We start from the raw sequence: 25,341 nt of genomic DNA, 5'->3' as shown, positions 1-25,341 counted from the left end.
AATGGCGCTTCCACAGGTACAGACAGCAGGGAGCGGAGACAATGATCCCTCCACAGGTACAGACAGCAGGGAGCGGAGACAACGGTGCCTCCACAGGTACAGACAGCAGGGAGCGGAGACAACGGTGCCTCCACAGGTACAGACAGCAGGGACCGAAGACTATGGCGCCTCCACAAGTACAGACAGCAGGGAACGGAGATTATAGCGCCTCCACAGGTGTAGACAGCAGGGAGTGGAGACGCCGGCGCTTCCACAGGTACAGACAGCAGGGAGTGGAGACAACAGCGCCTTCACAGGTACAGACAGCAGGAAGCGGATACAACGGCGTCTCCACAGGTACAGACAGCAGGGAGCAGAGACTATAGCGCCTCCACAGGTACAAACAGCAGGGAACGGAGACTATGGCGCCTTCACAGGTACAGGTAGCAGGGAGTGGAGACGCTGGCGCCTCCAAAGGTACAGACAGCAGGGAGCAGAGACGACGGCGTCTCCGTTAAGTAACTTAGGCACCAAATTTTGAATGGAAAAAGAAAGTACTTTAGGAAATGATGACTTTATTCTATTTCTGCCTGATAATCATTCTTCATAAAAACATTCCAGGTACACAGTAAATATGACATTATTTATCCTATATAGTGAATACCACACTAGTGCTGCCAGTAGTGAGGAGCGAATCGCTCATCCAAACAAAGCGAAGCACTTTGTTGGATCAGCGCTCCACTCATCAAGCAATCTACTTTTCAACGCTGCTCCACTCCCTTCCTCTCCACCCCAGGTGCCGGGGAAAATCTGGATCCAATCCTGGGAAACTGGGAGAAGTTTTCCAGGATTGGATCCATCTTTTCCGGGCATTCTAGGAGAAATGGCAGGGAGCAAGTTCATCTGTCCAGGAATTGAAAATGTCTGGCTTCACCCTTCAGGCACCTCAGGTCTCTTTCCTTAAGTCCTCCCCTAAGTCCTAGATAGTAGTAGTGCATGACCTGACGTGAGGAGGTTATGAGGTCACACCAGTTCCGTTTCCGCTGCTGTACAGCCTGTCTGCAGTCTCATTCTCTTGTTCCTGGACCCCCTTGCCCATCAGCCTGCTTAGATTAACTGACCTCCCCGGCCTGCATAAACCCTACCTGACATGTTAGCTGCTATCCCTATTCTCATAACATAATGTAAAAAAAAACAAAGCAATTAACACATACAGTATGCATGGGTGTAACAATAGCTGTATCACCCATAGCTGCTGCTATGGGGACCAGGGGTTAAAGGGTTACTCCACAGAAGCTTGTTGTTGTTGGTGAATACATTGCAATTATATTACTTTATAATATAACTTAATGGGCCCCCCTGTGCTTAGTGCGCACAAAAGGGGGGGGGGCGCCAAATTGAATCTTTGCCCCGGGTGCAGGAGAGCCTAGAAACACCTCTGGTTACATAAAATACTTTAATAGAAAAAAGGTTGGAATTTTGATTTCATCACAAGCTTCAGGGTACAGTCAATGATTTTGTGCGCCACCAGATATGCCAGAGTATTATAAGCACTGTGAATGACATTACTGTGTTATTGTTTGTTGGTTGTTAATAAACCACAAAGCTGACACAACAGACAAAGAATAGGCACTGCCTAGGAAACAACCAATTATACTTCAGTAATTTCGGAAATTATTTGGCTGATAAGAAAAGAAAGATGGGGAAAGTACCTTACATGAAAACTTTTAAAACTAAGCAGTAGGAGTATATAATTATATACTGTCACCGTGATACATTGAACAAACAAACCACTCAGGGTCCTAAGATTAAGCATTCCAGAAATCCTAACAGTTTACAGGCTCCTTAAATTATAACATTCATTTGATGCCATAATAGATTTTTAATAGTGCAATTTTTTATACATTAACATCTTATATCCAGGGTTAGAAAAAGCTGTCTGTTCTCTTCCAGCCAGCACCATTCTTAGTTTTTGTGTATTACTGCAGCTTAGTCCCGTTAAAATGAATGGAGCTGAGATGGAATGACACATAAAAATCTGAGAGTGACTATGTTTATTCAATTCAAGATAACCCTTAAATTTCAACATTTTTCATTTTAAATTATTGCTGTTGTTCACCTTTCGCTGTTTACCGTAGAGGGAATTTTACTGTTTAAGGCTATGTTCACACCGACCACACCCTCCATTGTGGGCTGTGGGGAGTTCTGATGGGGGTGCGCACATCAGAACTCAGAGGTGCTTTTCTGAGACGGTCTCATACTACGTGTGACCATTACGTGTGCACACTGTAATGCAGCAGATTTTCTGCTGCAGATCCACACAAGATTTGATCTAAATAACTGAACACAGCATCAAATCTGCACCATCAAATCTGCTGCGGATGCTGTACGTGTGAATGCACCCTTACTGAATTATTTTCTATATTTTTTCTTTATTTTGCACATGTTGCTATTGATACCAAAATATCTTGCAGTTTTCACACTGGTCTTTGTTATGGCAGCTGGATGACCCAGTCATCGTCCTCTTACTTACCACTGCGCCCGTCTTCTCCAATCTGCGGCAGGCAGTGTCCCCGCTTTCCACCACTGCACTGATCTCTGTTGTGGCCAGGGACCTTCAGGCCTAGCCTCATGGAGTAGCATGTGGTCTCTCTCTTCTTCTCATCATGCAGTATAGATTGGGTCACTAGAGGGGGCATGCACACCCATACCAGATTTAAAGGCGCAGTGCCCTAATTATCTGCACCTCTTCTTTTGGCTCAGAATTATACAAGGCTTTCAGCAAATTATCCCTGCCTCAGCGTTGAGGTACTATGGTCCTGTGATGGTGTTCCTGTGTTCTTATCCCCTTAGTGACCGCCATGCTGCCTTTTCACGGTGGCCACTAATGGGCTTTATTCCGATGTGTACGCCTTTTAATGGCGGGCGCATCGGAATAAATTACCTCCCGGAGGCGGCAGCAGGGCGGGTGATCAGCAGTCAGTGTGACCGCTGAAACCCTCCTGTAACTGCCCGGAGCAGAGGATTTTTCATTTTAAATTATTGCTGTTGTTCACCTTTCGCTGTTTACCGTAGAGGGAATTTTACTGTTTAAGGCTATGTTCACATCGGCCACACCCTCCATTGTGGGCTGTGGCCTGCAATGTATTGTATCAGTGATCTAAGTATTTTACACTAGTGTACAGTAATGTACACTAGTGTAAAAGTAAAAAAAAGTGAAAAAAAGTGCACCAAACACAACACAGCCCCCCCAGCCCCCCCCCCAATAATAAAGATGCATTACATTCCCTATACCTAATAAAACATGACATAAAAGTGATCAAAATCACAAATCCTATACATATTTGGTATCGTTACGTCCGTAACGACCCAATCTATAAAACTAAATCAATAATTATATCGCAGGACACACGCTGTAAAAAAAAAAAAAAAAAAAAAAAAAAAAAACAGTACCAGAATAGCTGTATTTTATCAATCCACTTTAGAAAATACGTCATAAAAGAGATCAAAAAGTCATATACATATAAAACTTGGTATCAATAAAAACTACAGATCTTCCCGCAAAAAATAAGCCCCAAACCAGCTCTGTCGCACAAAAGATAAGAACGCTATGGATCTTGCAATGCAGCGACAGTTTTTGTGGGTTTTTGCTAGGAAGATAGTTTCTATTGCACCAAAGTGATAATAGTTAAAAAAAACTATACAAATGTGGTATCGCCGTAACCGTAGTGACCCAGAGAATACATGTATTATGTTATTAGTGACCGCCGATACGGATTTTTACTAATTTCACTAATAGGCTCTATTCTGCTGCCATCAGCTCTTTATGGCGATGGCGCAGAATAGTGCAGCGGCGCCGGTAATGCCCGGAGGTAGCTGAGGGGTTGGGGCAGAGTGTGGGCTCAGTCCCGGCCAGTCCCCTCACCGGCAATCGCCGTTATTACCAGTATGACGGCAGCCACCGGTAACAGACATTGCCAGCGCAGCTGAACGCTTTCATCTCTTCTCACAGTGAATCCACGGTGAGAGGAGATAAGAACATGTCCCCCCCTGTCCCCAGAATTAACCGTAGTGACCTGGTCACTGACCCTCCCCTCCCTGGGCGGCCATCTGATCCAAGATGGCCGCCGCCATCACTGTGAACAGACTCTGTTCACAGTGATGAAATTTCTAAAAATGATCAAAGCTTCATTCTCTCCACCACCGGAGGTGGCAGAGTGCATGGGGCAATGATCGGGGACCACCCGGTGTGGTCCCAGTACAAGCGATCAGCGGTATATACTATATACCACTGATCGCTTGTTCCAAATGGTGCCAGCCCTTTTTTACCCGTCACCAAAGTCAAGTGCCCTGGATTACCCGTAACCACCCTGGATTACCCGTAACCACCCCAGATTACCTGTAACCACCCCAGATTACCCGTAACCACCCCAGATTACCCGTAACCACCCCAGATTGCCCGTCACCTCCCCAGATTGCCCGTCACCTCCCCAGATTGCTGTAACCCCCCCAGATTGCCCGTAACCCCCCAGATTGCCCGTAACAATCGCAGACAGCCCGTAACCATCGCAGACAGCCCGTAACCATCGCAGACAGCTCGTAACCATCGCAGACAGCCCATAACCATCGCAGACAGTCCGTAACCATCGCAGACAGCCTGTAACCACCACAGATTGCCACAGACTGACCGTAGCTACCCCAAATTGCCTGTCACCACCCCAGATTGCTCGCAACCTCCCCAGATTGCCCGTCACCTCCCCAGATTTCCCGTCACCTCCCCAGATTGCCCGTCGCCTCCCCAGATTGCCCGTCGCCACCCCAGTTTGCCCGTAACCACCCCATATTGGCACAGACTGCTCGTAACCACCCCAGATTGCCCATAACCACACCAGATTGCCTGTCGCAACCTCAGATAGCCAGTAAACATCCGAGATTGTCCATTACCACCCCAGATAGCCAGTAAACACTCACATATTGCCTGTAACTAAAATGACACTCCTTCCCTTCTGAGCCCTGCTGTGTGCCCATACAGTGGTTTATGCCCACATATGGGGTCCCATTGTACTCAGGAGAAGCTCTGTTACAAATGTTGGAGTGCTTTTTCTTCCCTGTTCCTAGTGAAATTGAAAAATTTCAAACTAAACAAACATGTTATTGGAAAAATTCAAGTTTTGAATACTTTCCTCCAATACCTGTGGGGTCAAAATGCTCACCACCCCCAAGATGAATTGAGGCGTATACTTTAAAAAATGGGGTGACTTTGGGGAGGTTCTACTCTGCAGACATTACAGGGGCACTGCAAACGCACCTGGCGCTCAGAAACTTCTTCAGAAAAATCATGCAATGAAAATGCTAATTGGCGCTCCCTACCTTCTGAGGCCTGCTGTGTGCCAATACAGTGGTTTACGCCCACATTTGGGGTACCGTTCTACTCAGGAGAACCTACATTACATATATTGGGGTGAGTTTTCTCCCCTCTTCCTTGTGAAATTGAGAAATTTCCAACTAAATGAACATATTATTGGAAAAATTAAATTTTTTCATTTTTACCGTCTTCTTTTGAATACTTTCCTCTAATACCTGTGGAGTCAAAATGGTCAACATACCCCAATATGAATTCTTTGAGGGGTGTACTTTCCTAAATGGGGTGACTTTGGGGGGTTTCTATTCTTCTGACACTACAGTGGGGCTGCAAACGCACCTGGCGCTCAAAAACTTCTTCAGAAAAATCATGCACGAAAAATGCTAATTGGCGCTCCCTTCCTTCTGAGCCCTGCTGTGTGCCCATACAGTGGTTTATGCATACGTATGGGGTACCGTTCTACTCAGGAACACCTGTTTTACATATATTGGGGTGAGTTTTCTCCCCTGTTCCTCGTGAAATTGAGAAATTTTAAACTAAACAAACATATTATTGGAAAAATTCTATTTTTTCATTTTTACTGTCTTCTTTTGAATACTTTCCTCTAATACCTGTGGGGTCAAAATGGTCACCACACCCCAAGATGTATTCTTTGAGGGGTGTACTTTCCAAAATGGGGTGACTTTTTTGGGGGGTTTATTCTGCTGACACTATAGGGGCTCTGCAAACGCACCTGGCGCTCAGAAACTTCTTCAGCAACATCTGAACTGGAAATGCTAATAGGTGCTCCTTCCCTTCTGAGCCCCGCTGTGTGCCTATACAGTGGTTTACGCCCACATATGGGGTACCATTGTACTAAGGAGAACCTGCGTTACAAAATTTGGCTTGCATTTTCTCTCATGTTTATTATGAAAATGAGATACTTTATTCTTAACAAATATATTATTGGAAAATTTCTATTTTCCATTTTTTTCCGGCCTAATTGTGAATACTTTCCTCCAGCCCTTGTAGGGTTAAAATGCTCATTATACCCCTAGATTAATTCTTTAAGGTGTCTAGTTTCCAAAATGGGGTCACTTATGGGGGTTTCCAGTATACAAGCCTCCTAAATCAACTTAAAAAAAGAACTGGACCCTAAGAAAAAAATCAGTTTTGGAAATTTTATGAAAATTTCATAATTTGCTGATACACTTCTAAGCCCTGTAACACCCTAAAAAAGTGAAGTATGTTTACGAAATGAAGCCAGAATAAAGAGGACATATTGATAATGTGACTTACTAATTTATGTGATATGACTTTCTTTTTTTAGAAGCAAAGAATTTCAAAGTTGTTAAAATGCAAATTTTTCTAATTTTTCATGATATTTTGATGTTTTTCACAAAAAAACACAAGACAGTGACCAAATTTTGCCACTTACATAAAGTACCATATGTTAGGAAAAAACAATCTCAGAATCGCTAGCATGCGTTAAAGCATCACTGAGCTATAAGCGCATAAAGTGAGACAGGTCAGATTTTGAAAAAGGAGCCTGGTCATTAACCCCTTAACGACATAGGGTGTATATTTACACCCTGATGCCGTTAGGGACGTCTAGAGCGGGGCTGCGCGGCGGCCGCGCTCTGATCCGCGGCGGTCCCGGGTGCCGCTTGTAGCCCAGGACCGCGGGTATTAGCGGGCACGGCGATCGGACCGGACAGTAATCAGATGCAGCTGTCAAAGTTGACAGCTGCATCCGATTACCGGACACAGCGTCATCCCTGGTGTCTAGTGGGGAGATCGCTCCTCCGGGATGTTATCCCGTAGGAGCGATCTCCGTAACTGAAGCCGGCTGGGGACTGCTCCAAGATGGCGCCGTCCCCGGCTCGGCACTCGTTTACTTCCGGCTGCAGCAGCCGGAAGTAAACGAGTGCCTATCTCAAGGATCTCTGCAGCATATCTATGCTGCAGAGATCTCTATGAGAGATCAGAGCACTTATACTAGAAGTCCCCCAGGGGGGCTTCTAGTATAAGTGTAAAAGTAAAAAAAAAAGTGTTGTTAATAGTAAAAAGCCCCCTGAAAAGTATTGTATGCAACACCACCCCGCATATTGTACTTTCCATAAAGCAAAATGTGTGAACTGCTGTTATCAGAGCAGAGTACGGGAAACAGTCAGGCAAAATGGCTACACCCAAAGTTTTTTTTTTCTCAATTATTATTATTTTTATTTATTTATTTTTTTTTAGAAAAAATTTAATTGCTTCCCAGCTTCAGCTGTTTTTACTTTCTTGACCACCCACAACAGCTGCAATAGGCCAGAGGTGTCGGGAAGGAAAGGTGACGAGATCTGAATACATGACATGGTAGCACAAAGCTCAACAGGCTGCAGTTCTAACCACTGAGTGGCCACATGTACAATATATAAATAAATATATATCAGTGAAAATATTGAATCAAATCACGCAAAAGTATACATTCTTGTCCAGCCTACTATAGATTGATACATGTCCCCATAAAGCTTTGAAGAGGAAACTGTAACATGGTCAGGCTTCTACTTTTCAGTGATTTCTGTGGAAATTTTCGAGAATTGCATTTTCCTTAACCTCTTAGTGACCAAGCACATTTTTGTTTTTGCACTTTAGGCCATAGTGATTTTATTTTTTTTAATATGAGGCCTTTTTTATGACTTTAATTGTACTTCATAATGACAGACTTAATTTTTCCATAAAATATGCTGCAAAAACCCCCCCAAAAAATTTTTTGCGCTGTGAAATTAAACACAATTTTGTAATCTTTACATTGTTTGCCATGTAGTAAATCTATATTCTTTAAGTAAGTACAATTAGGATACCAATTTATATCACTTTTATTATATTTTTCTACTTTTAAAAAATAAAACTTAAGAAAATAATAAAAATAATAGATGTACTTAAACTTGCTTATTCTTAAGTCTACAGGGCTGTGTGAGGCTTTATTTTTTGAGCCATGATCGGTCGTTTTTATCAATAGCAAACTTGCATATATGCAGCTTTTTTATCACTTTTTATAAAGTTTTTCGTGGAATGTGATGTGACTAAAATGCTTTGGATTGTTGGTCTTTTGCGCCTAAGCTATTTCCCGCATGAGATCAGGTATGTAATAAATGAATAGTTTGAGCAAATCTGCATGTGGTGATACTTAAAATGTTTATCACTTTTTTAACATTTTAAATCACATTTTTCTTATTTTAAAAATACGAAAAGGGTTTTTTGTAGACATTTTTATAATCTCTTTTGGGGACTTGATTTGCTCATAGGGATTAATGCAATACATATTATCTCAACCCTAAATTTCACTACATTGCTACCAATGATGCATTCCTTTTAAATGCAGCAGTAAGTTTTGAAAACTGCATATAAATGCTTAAATAGCCTGCATAGACGATCGGTCTGTGCCTGCTATCAGCACCACCCTATCAGTTGTGAGCTTGCTCTATACACTTTTACAAGCGCTGTAACATAGAAGATACATCATGGTGCCCTAAGGGGTTAAAGTAAATGACCTGCAGGTGCTCGTGATTCTCTTTTCCATTGCTTTATGTCATTGGAGTTTTGAAAATCATCTTTCAATAATAGTTATCTTTCCAGTTTACGTCAAATGGTGAACAAGAAGTTGACTTAGACAGTGTGCTTGGCAGCTTTTCTAACAAAGTGGCAGATTAACAATGAAGAGCAAGACTGAGATATCAGTAAACAGTGGCATGATGGAAAGATTAGGGCAAAACCAACAACTTTTTTATGGTTTAAACACCCAAGAACTAACATCTGTCCTTCTTCACCTAGTTCACATCCAGCATTGTTGATTGTTCTCTGCTTTGTCCATCGGTCATGTGAATGCAGTGGCTTTAAGCCTCTTACAGAGACACACAAGTGCATACAAGACAACCTGTCATCAGCTAAAACCAATGTGCCTCTCTCCGTGTACAGATTGCTGCCTCTCACCTTTGTACTGTTTACATGCTAGTTGTAGCCATGTTGCATTTACAGACTGAATACACCCCATTAGGGGATTCCACGTGCATCAAAATATTTTTATGCAGATCTGTCCTAAATACACATGGTAAAACATATTACAAATGCACAACATAGAAGACATACTGTAAGTGCAAATCTGCAACAGTTGTGACCCATGTGGAATCAATCAAAGAGAGGGGGATTTACAGTATTTATTTTTTTATCTGAAGACCACAGCAGGACAGTCGCAGCTTTATTTTATTACATGGTGTGTTACCACTGGCTATGTTTACTTCAGCTCCTCCCAAGAGTGTAACTACCACTGTAGCAGCCTTAAAGCCCTATTCCATGGAATGATTATCAGCCGTCACGGCCGATAATCGTCCTATGGAATAGGAGACAACGATAAGCCGACATCGTTCATGTTGGCTGATTGTTGAAGTAGTTTGTCTTTCAACATATTGAAAGACAAACAACTTATATATCCTATGGCTGCTCGGACGATCAGTGATCTCCCTGGCAGCCCCCCCCCCCCCTGCAGCTCCCCCCGGCCCTCCCCAGACTCACCCACTCGCTGCTGCTGCGTGTAATAGCAGCAGCAGCCAGCGGGAAACAAGGAGCAAGACAAGCGCTGACAGGGACGGGCCGTGAGGGGTTGCTATGGGGCCCACCCCATCAGGGGGCCCAGTGGCCTGCTCCTGCAATACACTGGGCCCTCTGAGTGGACACCAGACTTCCCAAACTCTGCAAGTGTCCCTTTAACCCAGCTGTTTCAGACTTTCAGGCAGTGGATTGTTTTTATGCTTTTTCAGCACTATTTCTGAAAAATACTTCTGATTATCTTTCCACTGTTTTTTTCTGCTTGTATTGACATGAAGCTTAACCTGCCAAAGACACAGAACAGATAATTTTTCGTTCATCACAATCCACCCACATTGGTCAAATATAAGCATAGCTTTTCCCAGCTGTTGTGTACAACACAATTTACAACTGTATGGAAATGTAGAGAGTCAAGTATTTACATTATATAATCTTAACCATCAGGGCTTTTCTGACATACAGTATATCTTTATGTTCTGCATTGTGTATAAAACACATACAGCCAACAGTACACTAGCAACACTACCCTTTGCAACAGGAGCAAGTTTCAACTACTGGGGTGTACACCAAGGTGCTGAATTTAGTGGATGCTAATAAGTGATTAAAATGTTCATAAATATGTAAACTTTCTGTGATTCTGTGGTGATCATGGGTTTCTAGAAAGATCTAGAAGGGGTGGGTGTTGTGGTACCTCTGCGGCACTTGTCACAGGCCCTGAGTAGTATATGTCCTCCCTTGGTCCCAAACACACACCCGCTAAAAGGTTGTAGGTGTAGTCTCTGGAGTGTATGATGTACAGTACGTTGTTGAAACATTTCTTAAAGTGACAGTACAGCTAAATACTTTGCACAACTTTAAAGTCAGTGGTTTTCGTTTCAGTGTGATTGCCACGTATCACTTTGGCGATAGTTCTGAATGAGTTAGACTTGAATAAGGACATTATTTTAGTAGCTTTTTAGTTAGAAGACTTTTGTAGACTAGGTGGGGGCTACCAGGAGAACCTGTCTAGGCATTACAGGGCTCTGCAAGGGTGATCTTATTACTTGAGACTTGATAGAAGAACCCTTACTCATGATTTAGAGAATACCACCCTTATGTTAGAAAAGATCATGGATTGCAAGATCCAGGAACACAGGTCTGGGTTTAAACAACTGGACATAGCTAATTCCTCAAGATCAGACAAGGACATTGAGCGAAGGTTTAGTGGGATACTTCAGCTTTAACTGCTCTTTGCTAACCACTGGGGATAGTCTGGACAGCTGAAGGACTTCCTGATGAATACCTGGTAGCAGGGGCGTAGCTAATGTCTCTTGGGCCCTGGTGCAAGAGATTAACTTGGGCCCCCCCTTCCTCGACCAAGCGATGCTAATGTCAAGACTAATATTACCAATAATACCAGTGTATAGGAAATATTTTCACTATACATATTACCGCCATACTGTTACTAACCAAATCCTTTATACTGAGACCAATATTACCAAAAATAACAGTATATGGGAAGGAAATATTACCACCACAACCACTACCATCAACACAATATTGTTACTGACCAAATCCTGTATACTAAATCCAATAAAACACTGTACCAGATTACAAGTAACAAATAATACCACCACATACTGACTAACACCACCACATACTGACTAACACCACCGCTGCTACTGACTGACACCACCACGAACTGACTAACACTGCAGCTGCTGAATAAAATTCTCTGTACACAGATCACTATCACCTCATCCAGTCAGATAGAGGTAGCCCCAGCTCTACACAGGCTCTGTACCCAATATACATCTTCTTCTCCATCTGCCCTGGGCCATTAGAACTTCTCCGAGCCACGAATCCACAGAATCTGCCAGACAAACATATTAGGCTCCTCACTTGGGCACCATCCTCATCTCTATACTAACTGCACATCTGTATTGGCCCCTTTACACGCTCATTTAGTGGGTAGGCTGACTCTATGTGACCCCCCTTATAGTAAATACCCCTCTCTGTGTGGTCCACTATAGTACATGTCCTATTGTATACACTCCCCATATAGTGCCCCTTATAGATGGCCCACCATGTTATCCCCCTTATAATGGCCCCCATATGTCCCCCTTATAATGGCCCCCATTGTAATCCCCCTTTATAATCCCCTTATAGATGGCCCCCATTGTAACCCCCCTTATAGATGGCCCCCATTGTGATCCCCTTAAAATGCCCCTTATAGATGGCCCCCATTTTAATCCCCCTTATAATGCCCCTTATAGATGGCCCCCATTGTAATCCCCCTTATAGATGGCCCCCATTGTAATCCCCCTGATAATGGCCTCCAGTCTGTGCAAAAAAACTAACCAACACACAACTCACCTGACAACTCGCTCCCCCGCCGTGTTTCTCTCCTCCTGTCTTCTCCTCGGTCCTGCTATTGGCTGCCGCGTGGCTCCCGACTCCCTGGCTCTGTCCCATCCCCGGCAGCACATGCACCAGTGACCTCTGTGCGCACCGGGGATGTTACTTCCGGCACAGAGGGCGCTTGTTATAGACGCTCCCTGCACTGGAAGTACTATCCCCGGCGAACGCAGAGCTCTATGGTGCGTGTGCTGCCGGGGACAGGATAGAGCTAATTAGCCAGGGGCCCATCCTAGCCTCCCTCTTGTGACCACAAGCAAAACCCTGCTTGCGGTCACAGGAATGGGAGGGGGCAGTGCAGTGACAAGGGGGGGTGTCGCAGGCCCCCCCTTGGTAGCGGCCCGGTAGCAGCAACGACCGCTGCGACCACTGTAGCAATGCCACTGCCTGGTAAATCACCCGAGATGTAGACAAGTTAGGTCTCTTGGGTGGTAGTTGCCCCTCTAAGGGGTTATGCTGCTGTGGGTCACACAGGAACAAACTGGATAGACTCCTCCACTACTTATCCACTACTGGTCTACTGCTCCCCTACCAGGAACCAACAAGGAGTTTTAAGAGGGAGACCTTCTATTGGTGGGCAAACTGTTAGGTAACTAAACATCCCATTGAGGGGAACTTTCTAGAACAAATCTCTGATCTCTACGGAAGGGGGGATGTTAGGCATTCACACTCTTACACTTACATAAACCCCATTGCTTTAAATGTGCTAGAGAAAGATAGGATAATACTCAGTGGTGGCATCTTCTGGCCAAACAGTAGTAAGACATCTCTGGAAATATAATACAGAAGGACATAGGAAAACCATACATAAATACCTTCCAGGGACCCACTGGACTAGGAAAGGAACCTATCAGTGGAACATGGGTTCCAAGTCACTATAACTCTACATATTTGACACAACTGTATATACTGGAAAAAAGGTAACTTTATCTACTTTAGAAAGAAATTGATGAATATATACACACAATGAAATTCAAATAATCTGATAATTTTAGGAATGTCAGTGATGAATTAGCTGAAATTCCAGAATAACAAATTTTAACATTATTATTTTTACCTACCTTTGCTCTCTTATATACACATTCAGAGAGACACATGCATCTTCTGAGAGTCAGCAGCAGTAGTAGTGGGTCGTATAAAAAAGAAGGCAGCAAGGTGCACTCACCATTATGCGATTGTGTAGCTTTTATTAAGGATTCAGATTCAATCCATGCGGATACACATTGGAGCAAGTATTTGTTGGGATCTCCTCCCCCTTTATTCTGTACTCGCTGTAGCCCCATAACTTTAAGGTCCTTTATATTACCTTTGTGTTTTGTGTTCATATGCTCTATAAATCGTGGGGCTCCTTGGCCAGTTCGCAATGACCTCACGTGTTCACTGAAACGTGTGTTTAGTGGTCTAATGGTCTTACCTATGTAGTATAGGCCACATGTACATGTGATAGCGTATACTACGTATCTTGTTCTGCAACAAATCATGTCATTTATCTTGCGTGTATAGCCTCCTAAGTTCACAATTTTACCTTGCTGAATACCGTGTGGCCTATACTACATAGGTAAGACCATTAGACCACTAAACACACGTTTCAGTGAACACGTGAGGTCATTGCGAACTGGCCAAGGAGCCCCACGATTTATAGAGCATATGAACACAAAACACAAAGGTAATATAAAGGACCTTAAAGTTATGGGGCTACAGCGAGTACAGAATAAAAGGGGAGGAGATCCCAACAAATACTTGCTCCAATGTGAAGCGCGCTGGATCCTGGCTACCAATGCCCAAGGTAAAATGGGTTTAAATGAATGTACCGACTTAAGCATGTTCCTCTAAATCACACGTCTTGAACATATTGTAATTGTATATTAACATACTTTTGCTTTTATGAAGTTTTGTAACGCCCAGCTTCAGACACGTCACAAAACACGGGCATTTATGTGACGTAGCTGAAGGGGGCGGGATCTGACGAAGCGCCGAACTAGGGCGTGAAACGGCTGTCATCCCAGTGGAGGGTGTTGGCGTCCACATTACCCGCATGGATTGAATCTGAATCCTTAATAAAAGCTACACAATCGCATAATGGTGAGTGCACCTTGCTGCCTTCTTTTTTACATGTCACTATTGCAATGAACTTGTTTTCGCTCATGCATGGTAGCACCACTTATGCAAGTCTCTCCTGAGTTACCTTCCTTGTGCCGCTAACAGCTTCACCTATGCTAATAGTGCCGACCGCCTCACTCTTTGTTTCATTGTGAGTAGTAGTGGGTCCTCTGCAGATAAGAGACAAGTCAGTGGTGACCTTGCATTGATCTGCATCAGTCCGTTGCAGATGCACTGGCTTTGCAAGGTAATGTGTAAGCAAAAATGAAGAAACAGCAGAAGTATAACAAAGAAGGGGTAGGGGTAGAAGAGGGAAAGGGCATAACATTGCAGCACTGTGAACACAGAGCAGTAGATATATTGGTATTCATACAAGGGATAGTTGCCATGAGCTTTATGGGTAGTCAAAGATAAGAGTCAAGCCCTAATTTACCTTATAGTAACAGTGTGAGTTGTCTTCAGCAGACAGACTGGCTCAGCTTGCAGGTATAGGGCCCAGGCCTTCTCAGGCTCCTTTTTTCCCCTGAACATAGCACATGCTAATCTTCCCCCATTCCTGTATTCTGTCCTAATCTAGATGTTACTAGAGACAGATGTTCCCTAACAATAGGCATTGGACAGCTGATTGCGAGGAAAGAACATACCTTGTGGCTGACATTTGAGAGCTGTGTTTTGTGTGGGTATTGGTAAACTAATTGACTTTTTGGTAAACTAATTGACTTACTAATATGTTATAGATCACTTCCGCTATTACAAGGAAAGTTTATATAAATAGATAATTCAAATAAAGAAAACTAAAAAACAATAATACATGCGTGAAATATAAATTATATAAATTTAATACAAGTAGCACACACAAAATCAAGTACACAATCTATATCATGTTAGCATCAAGTTTCAAAAAGATTATATCTTAACCAGTGTAAATCTTGTGGAATTTGGTTTGTGTACCTAAACACAGAAGCTGGATTCATGTCTTTCAGTAGTGATCAAACAGACTATACCAACAAATGTCTGGTTAGAATAATGGAGATTCTACGATTGCCACTCTTATATTTACCTATGAGAGTAACACTACATGCTCATTCATCTGTCTCCTGTCATCTGAAACTGTATATACAGTATAAATAGTAAAGTTAACAGTACAGAATAAAACTTTTATTTTAATATATTAAAACTTTGTATTGTTTGTAAGCGACATGAATGACCAATAAGATCAAGGTGACATGAATGCTGCCCATAAGGTTACCCTCTAGTACTCTAGTACCCTGGTAAATAACACTGGCGGCAGACTCATTTGGAGAGATCAACAATAACCAGGAGAATATTTTTTTTTTCCAGGATGACAAGACTTAGAGTTCAGAACATTACAAATACGTGCAAATAATTCTCATGATGTCACAATATCTGTCATCATAGTCTAGTTCAATCGGTGTTCAGGGTTTTTCAGCATTTTGACAAGTTTTGAGGGGCAGAAACTGAAGAAATGGAAAAAAAACAACAACTATGCTTTACTAGTTTGCCACTGTTCTGAGGTCCACTTGCAGAGTACTATACAATTTAAAGTGTGTACAGACCCATAAACTGTTGTACAGATTTCCCCATTGGCTTATTCATTAAGAGTCGTGGATCCGCTGGACCACCACTAGTGATGACGTAAGCTATACCGGGGAGTGGAGTCTAAGGGGCCGGTGGTCTTCACCAGTATCTATCGCAAGGTGGGATGGACTTGCTGCAGAAGGCAACCCCCAGGTTGCTACCCCTGGCTTGGTTTGCTAGCGGCGGTGGGCGAGCTGCTTCTGTAGGCAGGCACTCACAGCTTGAGCCGAAATAGCAGACACAGGCAGAACCACAGGTAGCTGGAACCAGGAACAGCAGGAAACTGGAACGACAGGAATCACGAGCAGGAATCACAGAGACCTGGGACCACACACTCATGGGAAGCTTGCAGAGGCTCCAACAGGGAATGTCAGCACAGGTGCTTTATTTATAGGGCAGGTGATTATTGCATTAAAAAATTAGGGACGCACTGTGCTTTTTAATCTGTGACCTAGGAGGCAGGGACACACCGCAAGCCAGGACAACGGGGAGCAGAACCGTGGAGCAGTAAGGCACCCCCAGGGGCCAAAGCAATGGCCAGCAGCCCTAACATTATTAACATATTACTACCTAAGGGTCCATTTACACGGAAAGATTATCTGACAGATTATCTGCCAAAGATTTGAAGCCAAATACAGAAACAGACTATACACAGATCAGGTCATAAAGGAAAGCCTGAGATTTCTCCTCTTTTCAAATCCATTCCTGGCTTTGGCTTTAAATCTTTGGCAGATAATCTGTCAGATAATCTTTCTGTGTAAATGGACCCTAATAGTTTTCTGACTACTAGCAACAGGACTTCAAGAGGTTAGTATAAAAGTGACACTACAATGGCAGTGGAGCCACCATTGTGTTTTCAAGGTACTAAGAAGACACATTCTGAAATTAGTAAATCAGTCAATAACAGTTTGTTGGCAGTTTCCAGGTACCAAGGATTTGGGTTGGTAAAAAAATGGCGAGAAATAGACAAAAAGGTCATAAAGATAAATGAATGGAAATGGAAAATTTTATGTTCGCTTATTTTATAAAGTAGTAACTTTATCTTATAATAGTATTCACCTATCAACAGGCTGATCAGTAGAGGTCTGACCACTGAGCATTGTCTCTGGAGTAATTGGTGCCCACCATGTGTGCAAGGCCAGTGCTCCATTCATTCTTTATGTAGTCTGTAAATATTTCTGAGCGCAGAGCGTAGGAATATTTAGTAGACCCATAGAAAATGGATCCAGCATTGGCTGCACATGCGTGTTCAAAACACCACAAATATATAGAAGTCAGTCACAAAAGAAAAACAATCTAAAAATACAGCACTTTTTTATTTGTAAACTGATCATATTAACATAGGCTCTTAACAGATGAAAATGAGAGGAAATAAAACATGTGGAGAACCAAGATGGGGGTGAGTCCAGGTTGTCACCATCCAGACATGCATTTTAATGCCAGCCTTTGTCTGAGTCTGAATGTTAGGCTGTATAGTCAGTCAGATTGTAGTTTGATATGTATTCCTGGTGGTGGTGGTGGTGGTGGTGGTGGTGGTGACCCTGGGATGTCATGTCTTATGTCCTACTGTTATGTAACTCTTCACATTGGAAGAGTAAGTATATACATTATATGGAGGATAGCATTAGGCTTTGCATATTAGGAAAGAAAGGAGATGAATAGCAAATCTCACACAGTAGCTTTCCTGTACACTAGGCATTTTACTTCAACTAGGAGTCTTAAAACATCTCTGGGGATGTTGGCCAAGCCAGAGATCATTCTAAAAGAAGAAATCACTTATCTGTAGACAACTTGTAGTGTCCCAGTACAGGTGTGCCACTAAGTTCTGTATTACAATTGTAAAAAGGTATCTCTGTCAGGTGTCACACTCTGGGATGATAGATGTTATTTCGCACTTGGTGTCTCACTCTCCCTTGTCTGTATGTACAGCTGTGTGTCCAATCAACAGCTTGGGTGCCTCACAACTCTCTTCCTATGACACACACACCTCACTCTTCCAGCACTTTCTCACCAATAGGAGGTTAGTCCCAGGGTCTTCTTTAGTGCGTGGTGGAGAAAGATAGACACAGAGACAGATCTCCTGCTGAAGCCTATATCCTGGCCTAGCCCAGGGCCAGGGCCCTTGTCAGGAGCCGCATCTTAGAGATTTCCTTTATAAGAGACTTTCATCTAAAAGTTATGCAGTGCTAAACCCACAGGTTGGGCAACCATCACCTGGGTACACCTTGCATACACCTGGGACCAAGTCAGATTCAATCAGGACTATCTAAGAACAGCATTTTTCTGTAGTGAGCATAAGCTGACGTACTCCATTGATTCTTGCTTAGCCTACTGAGGAAACCTTGAGGGGATATGCAAAACAGCTCTCTTATAACTTTAACACGATGGCTTTCCCTCAAAATCAGTAGAGATGAGCGGACTTTTTAAAAGTTCGGTCCGACTGGACTTTCGGATTTTTTTTAGAAGGTTCGGTCCAAACGAATTTTGTATTTCTTTGTATTTTATAGTTTAAAGTATCTATTGTGATACGGGGGTAGTGTATTTCGTTGAATTTACCAAATTCATGTTAGTAACATCATTATCTTTTCGTTATCTCAAAGTAAATTTTTTTTTTTCTAGACTTCAATATTCACCATTACAGGGTCTATGCAGGAAATTCACCATTACAGGGTCTATGCAGGAAACTCACCATTACAGGGTCTATGCAGGAAAAAGGTCACAAATGCAGAGAAGGAGCAGCAGTAGTCATTGGAGGCCAGTGGAGGTCCAGCAATAGTCATTTGAGGCCAGTACAGGAGCAGCAGTAGCCAACATGGAGGACAGGCAGGAGCAGCAGTAGCCAACATGAAGGCCAGGCAGGATCAGCAGTAACCAACATGGAGGCCAGGCAGGAGCAGCAGTAGCCAACATGGAGGGCAGGCAGGATCAGCAGTAGCCAACATGGAGGGCAGGCAGGATCAGCAGTAGCCAACATGGAGGCCAGGCAGGAGCAGCAGTAGCCAACATGGAGGCCGGGCAGCATCAGCAGTAGCCAACATGGAGGCCAGTCAGGAGCAGCAGTGGCCAACATGGAGGCCAGGCAGAAGCAACAGTAGTCAACAATTGGGTATATAGCACTTTTTTTTTTTAAGATATAATGCTAAACACCTGAACCAGGTATTTTAGACTCTCAGGATAAGACGGATGTGATATACACACTTTCAATCAGAAGGGTCCAAGTATAGAAATTGGGTATAAAGCACTTTTTAAGATACAATGCTATACACCTGAACCAGGTATTTTAGTCTCTCAGGATAAGACGGATGTGATATACACACTTTCAATCAGAAGGGTCCAAGTAAAGAAATTGGGTATATAGCACTTTTTTTTAAGATACAGTGCTATACACCTGAACCAGGTATTTTAGTCTCTCAGGATAAGACAGATGTGAAATACACACTTTCAATCAGAAGGGTCCAAGTATAGAAATTGGGTATATAGCACTTTTTTTTAAGATACAATGCTATACACCTGAACCAGGTATTTTTGTCTCTCAGGATAAGACAGATGTGATATACACACTAACAGAAATAGGACTTGTATATCTGTACTGCACGTTTTGATTCCGTGCACCCTTTTCCAATGCCTAATGTATCTATCTTTCGCCCTCTCTATATTTCTCTCTCAATCACTAGATGTTTCTCCTCTCCGCACACAGGATCCCTGCTGGTTGTATGTGTTCCAGGCATCATGGGAAAGTGCTTTTCCCGCCCGGAACACTTCCTGCTTTCTAGAATGGCGGCTGCCATTTTAGAAAGCAAGAGAAAAAAAATCGGAGCGGATTTCCAAAAATCTGAATCCGATCAGACTCGGATTTTTTGGAAAATCCGAACCGGATCCCATACCTGGCAATCCGGTTCGCTCATCTCTAAAAATCAGTGTCTCACTAGAAACTGTTCAATAATCAAACCTGTCACTACACAATGAATGGATTTTCCTCTGTGGTATATTAGTTACTACAGAAACATGCAGACTGTCCGATTGTGATGATATATATTTTTTTTATTTGGTGATGGCTTTTGTTGGAATTAAATCGATTTCTTATAGGTTCCTTCTGTTTAAAAGTTAAGAAAATATCTCTGGATGGGCCAACTGCAATTGGCCCAAAGTGGGTGTGAACATCTATCTATATGTTTTCCCATATGTAGTAAAACTGACTAATTCTAAGACTGAATGACTTAAATTAAATTACGTTCCAGCTATACTGACTTTTGTTATTACCAAGTTTGTTTCTACTGCTTTGATAGTTCATTGCTCGATTTTCTATTGACTACAATAGAATATCTACAATAATCCAACATACGTTTTCCATGTGCCAACTGTAATACTGATGCCATCCTAAATGGCCACTAGGGGGGCTTGGGCTCCATTTGGCATTAAGGCCGAGGTGTAATTGCCCCCTGTGGGTCCTTTAAATCCGTATCTGATGTCCCTATTGAAAATAACAATCTACTAGCTCTAAAACTAGATCTAAAACTGGCTAATGTAATACTAATCACCAAACCTGTTCAGTTGAGCAGAACTAGCCCATTATCTAATGGATACAGGGGCTTCCAGACTCTACCCTAGAGATTCAGCCAGTTGAACTGGCATCTAAGATGTATAGCAAGCCTTATTATTATTATTATTATTATTATTATTATTATTATTAAAGCACCCTTAATTCTAGAGCACTATACAATAGATAAGGGTAACAAGCAGGAACAGTACAAGATCAGGACACATTACATGAAGGCAAAAGACAGGCTGTTACATGGGGGAGGAGGACCCTGCCTGCGAGGGCTTACAATCTATAAGGTACGGGGAGAGAAACAGGAGGTAAAGTGCAGCCAGTCAAGTGTGATGCAGAATAATTATAGGTTGTAGCCTAAGAGATAGGTTTTCAGGTTACTTTTGAAGGACTTGATGGTGGATGAGAGCCAGATGTGTCAGGGTAGCGAGTTCCAGAGTATGAAAGACGGCTCTGGCAAAGTCTTGGAGGTGGTTGTGCGAGGTAAGAACAAGAGGGGAGTGCAGACGGAGGTCACTGGAGGATCGAAGGTTGCGTGAGGGACGGTAGCGGGATATCAGGTCAGAAATGTATGGAGGGGACAGGTTGTGTATGGCCTTGTATGTCATGGTCAACAATTTCAAGTAAATACGTTGGGCAATGGGGAGCCAGTGGAGGGATTGGCAGAGGGGAGAGGCAGAGGCAAAGCGAGGGGAAAGGTTGATTAGTCGGGCAGCAGAGTTAAGGATAGACTGGAGGGGATAATCAAGGGAGTTAGATGAAAGGCCAGAGAGGAGGATGTTACAGTAGTCCAAGCGGGAAATAATGAACGCATGTACCAGCAGTTTGGTGGAGTCAGGGGTGAGAAAAGAGCGGATTCTGGAAATGTTTTTGAGGTAAAGGCGGCAGAAGGTGGTCAGGGCCTGAATATGTGGTTTAAAGGACAGGGCAGAGTCAAAGGTGACCCCGAGGCAACGGACTTGGGGGACAGAGAGCAGCCATTGATAGTAATTGACAGATTAGAAAGCAGGGTGGAGCGGGATGGGGTAAAGATGGTAAATTCTGTTTTGTCCATGTTTAGTTTTAGAAAGCGGGAGGAGAAGAAGGAAAATATGGCCGATAGATACTCTGGAATCCTGGATGGCAAAGAGTTGACATCTGGACCAGAGAGGTAGATCTGAGTGTCATCAGCGTAGAGGTGGTACCTGAAGCCGTGGGATTCTATGATATGTCCCAGGCCAGAGGTATACATGGAGAAGAATAGAGGCCTGAGTACAGAGCCTTGGGAACACCAACAGTGAGCGGACGAAGAGAGGAGGTGGTGTGAGAATGGGAAACACTAAAAGTGCGATTGGAGAGGTAAGAGGAGATCCAGGAGAGGGCTAGGCTAGTGACACCAAGGGATGAGAGGATTTGTAGGAGGAGAGAATGGTCAACTGTGTCGGAGGCAGAAGATAGTTCAGGGAGAAGGAGCACAGAGTGTTGGCGTGAGGTTTTGGCAGTTAGCAGGTCATTGGCCACTTTGGTGAGGGCAGTTTCTGTGGAGTGGTGGGGGCGGAAGCCGGATTGCAGGGAGTCAAAAAGCGAGTTGGATGAAAAGTGGGAGAATAGTTCATGGTAGACATGTTGTTCCAGGACCTTTGAGGCAAAGGGAAGATGTGAGATGGGAGCATGTAAAACAAACACAATACACAAATAATTGCTTTGTAAGTCCCTTTTACACTAACCAATTATTGGCAATAAGCAATCCTAGAAATAAAAATAATTGTTATCAGCCACTTTTCTCTTTTTGTAAAAAGGAGACGTGCTGCCGTTAATGACTGCACGTGAAAAATGTAGCAATTGTTAATATGGCCTGGACATATGACGTGCAAAGACACTGTACAAGCACGGATCTGCACTTTTGTGTTGATATGAAATAAATGTGTTGCTTGAAAAAGGTTTTATTGAGAAACTGAAACGTTCTATTGCAGATAATAGGTGAATAAATTCACTCGCTTTATTCACTATATCTGGAGTGCCGCCTCATCGCTACGTTGTTTGGAATTCAGCAGGAGTCTGAGTCTAACTCCTATAGGGCTGTGCACCCACCGGAGCTATTGCCGCACAGTGCCGTCTACACTTTCCATTTTGTGTTTGTGGACACGGGTGGCTGAAGACTGAACCTTTAATGAGAGTAGAAGTACAAAACTGAAATCCCTTTGAAATCAATGGTTTTTGAAGCAATTAATATAGCAAGCAATATAATGGAAAAAATAATTAAATGCACTTATAGGCTATGTTCACACAACGTCAAAAAAAGAGTAAATGCATTTTTTTTTATTTAAAAAGACGTCCGTTACTGCAATGCGATTGAATTCAATGCAAAGCATTGAGTCCAATATGTTTGCACGTCTTTTGCAAACAGCGGAGGTTATTTTTTAGTTATTCCCACACAGTTTTTCTTTTTTCACCGTCCTCTTTTACTATTAAATTCAATGAATTTTTCAATTAAAGGCACACCCAATGGCCAATCAGTCCACCTAAACTAGAATAATGTACCAACAGCCTTTATTTTCAAAATGACAGACGTAATTTTTCTTTTCAAAAACAGAGAGGAAAAAACGTTGTGTGAACATAGCCATAAACTGAAAGCATGTTCTAAGTTCTCAGGGTCGTCCTGAAGGCTTACCAATAGATTAATTGATTTCTTTAACCCCATTTCACAAAACAATAAAATTGGCTTAAGAATGTTTGCAATGAAGGAAGATTGGTAAACAAAGTTATGTACTTATAAGGCCTCAAACCTTGTGAGCATTAAGGTTATCCCAGCCCAATAGGACGGCAACTTCTGTTGATCTTTCCATGTTACTGCTGTTGATTTTTTGGGTGAAGTTGTACCAGACAACCTGAAATACTAATGAAGCAGTGAGACCATTTGACTCATGCGTTACAGGGAAATACAGCGCAGTAAAGGTCACCTGCAAACACAATTATTATCTGCTGGTTAGAGATAAGGTGTCAATATGCTGTGGTACTTCTGGAACAATAACCTTTTGCCAATATTAGGTTTGGCAGCATCACTGTCAAGGGGTTAATTACAAACATTCATTTCGAGGGAAAACTAAGGAACCTTCTTTTAGGCCATGTTCACAGAACATTTGTTAGGGTCCATTTACACAGAAAGATTATCTGCCAAAGATTTGAAGCCAGGATGGATTTGCAAAGAGGAGAAATCTCAGGCTTTCCTTTATGACCTGATCTCTGTTTATAGTCTGTTTCTGACTTTGGCTTCAAATCTTTGTCAGATAATCTGTCAGATAATCTTTCTGTGTAAATGGACCCCTAGTCTATACCTCCTTATGTGAAAGGCTAAAACATATCCAGCTATAAAGATATAAATGACATCTCCTACTCAAGAATAGTGAATGAGGCTCCACTGGTTATTTTTGGCATATTCATATATCACAGGGAGCAATGCACCTAGGATTTCACTTCATTTTCCTTGTCATTACAATGACCTATAGGGCCACTTAATATGGTGGTTTTGGTGGTTTCCCTACAGGAGCCACCCCTTGGCTGGGTCCTTCCCGGTGGGATATCTGGCTAGTCCTTATTTAGAGACTCTTAAATTAGGCTCCACAGGCTCTTTTTTTTGCATATAAGTTTAATAATGTGCTACATTAAAGTAAAAAAAAAAATTAAAAGAAAAATGTCAGTCTGTGCACACATGGTAAAAATAAATAAACAAATATATATAATATATATATATATATTTATATTTACAATGTGTACACAGATGGCTGTTTTCCTAAACCCATATATGATTTTAACCCTAGAAACGTCAACATCAAACGTCAAAAGGCAACTCAATTATGCTTTAATCAGCTCGCTCGGCATTTGAATACCAGTCGCTGAAGAAGTTGCATGCAGCCCTATGGTTGTATCCATGTTTTCCGGGACTCCCTAGGGCTGCATCCAACTTTTTAAGTCACCGGTATTCAAATGCCAAGCGAGCTCAAATACCAAACATGCTTTAGTTGTACTCATCTCTAGACCTTGCCTTTTTTTTTTTAGGATGAGGTGAATTTTTTTTACTGAAATGTCTAGTAAATACGGTATTAATTTTAGCCCATTTTTAAAGTACTTTGAAGAATTTTTGGTAGTAAGGTGGCCAAAAATAATTCTGCAATTAATTGTGCATAAATATTTTTTACAATGTTTACCACACATTATAAATAACTTATTTATAAGATTTTAAGAGTTTTTTTTTTTTCATTGGACATTAAGGGACCTGGCTATACAGAATATTGATCTTTTATTGCTCTATGATCAATAGGAAAATGCTGCTTTTTAAATTTTAACCCCTTCCCAATGCAATTTCTTTGTTTCTTCATTGATGCCTTCCAAAACTATACATCTAGTTTTCCATCAACTAAACCATAAAAGGTGTTTTTATCTTTTAGCTTCATTTTAACATACAGTTGTGTCCATCCTCATCTTTTCTTTAGTTTAATTAAGGATTCCAATTTTTCATGAAACCCATTTAACAAAATACCACAATATGCTAATTGTGATAAGCTTCACTTATATAACAATCACTGGGTGTCCACACATTGAGATATTGATATATTGAGATACAGAATATAAACTTACCAAGAGAGTGTCACAAACTCATGTTGTTGTGATAAGGTTTTCAATTTGGAATATGAATATTCAATGGTAAATCACAAACTATAGAAAATTAGAAAACTGCAAGTTGTCTGATCAAGGCTGAGGTCAATGGGTTTCAGACTGCTTGTCACCAAACTGGAATTTAGTGTCGTTG

At 42.2% G+C, this 25,341-nt stretch overlaps 1 long non-coding RNA gene across 1 annotated transcript; it reads right to left on the bottom strand.

Moving 5' to 3' along the window:
* Window positions 1-22,533: 22,533 nt before the first annotated feature.
* Window positions 22,534-25,341, bottom strand: LOC138788108 (uncharacterized). Its single transcript, XR_011362557.1, has 3 exons — window positions 25,170-25,341; window positions 23,321-23,430; window positions 22,534-22,699 (listed from the first exon to the last, which is right to left on the bottom strand). It is a non-coding gene; the product is annotated as an uncharacterized lncRNA (long non-coding RNA).

This window comes from Dendropsophus ebraccatus, chromosome 4, assembly GCF_027789765.1.
Source record: "Dendropsophus ebraccatus isolate aDenEbr1 chromosome 4, aDenEbr1.pat, whole genome shotgun sequence".
In the NCBI taxonomy this organism is placed as follows: domain Eukaryota; kingdom Metazoa; phylum Chordata; class Amphibia; order Anura; family Hylidae; genus Dendropsophus; species Dendropsophus ebraccatus.
The sequence above is the reverse complement of the archived record's forward strand: the minus strand, read 5'-3'. Positions and strand labels throughout refer to the sequence as shown.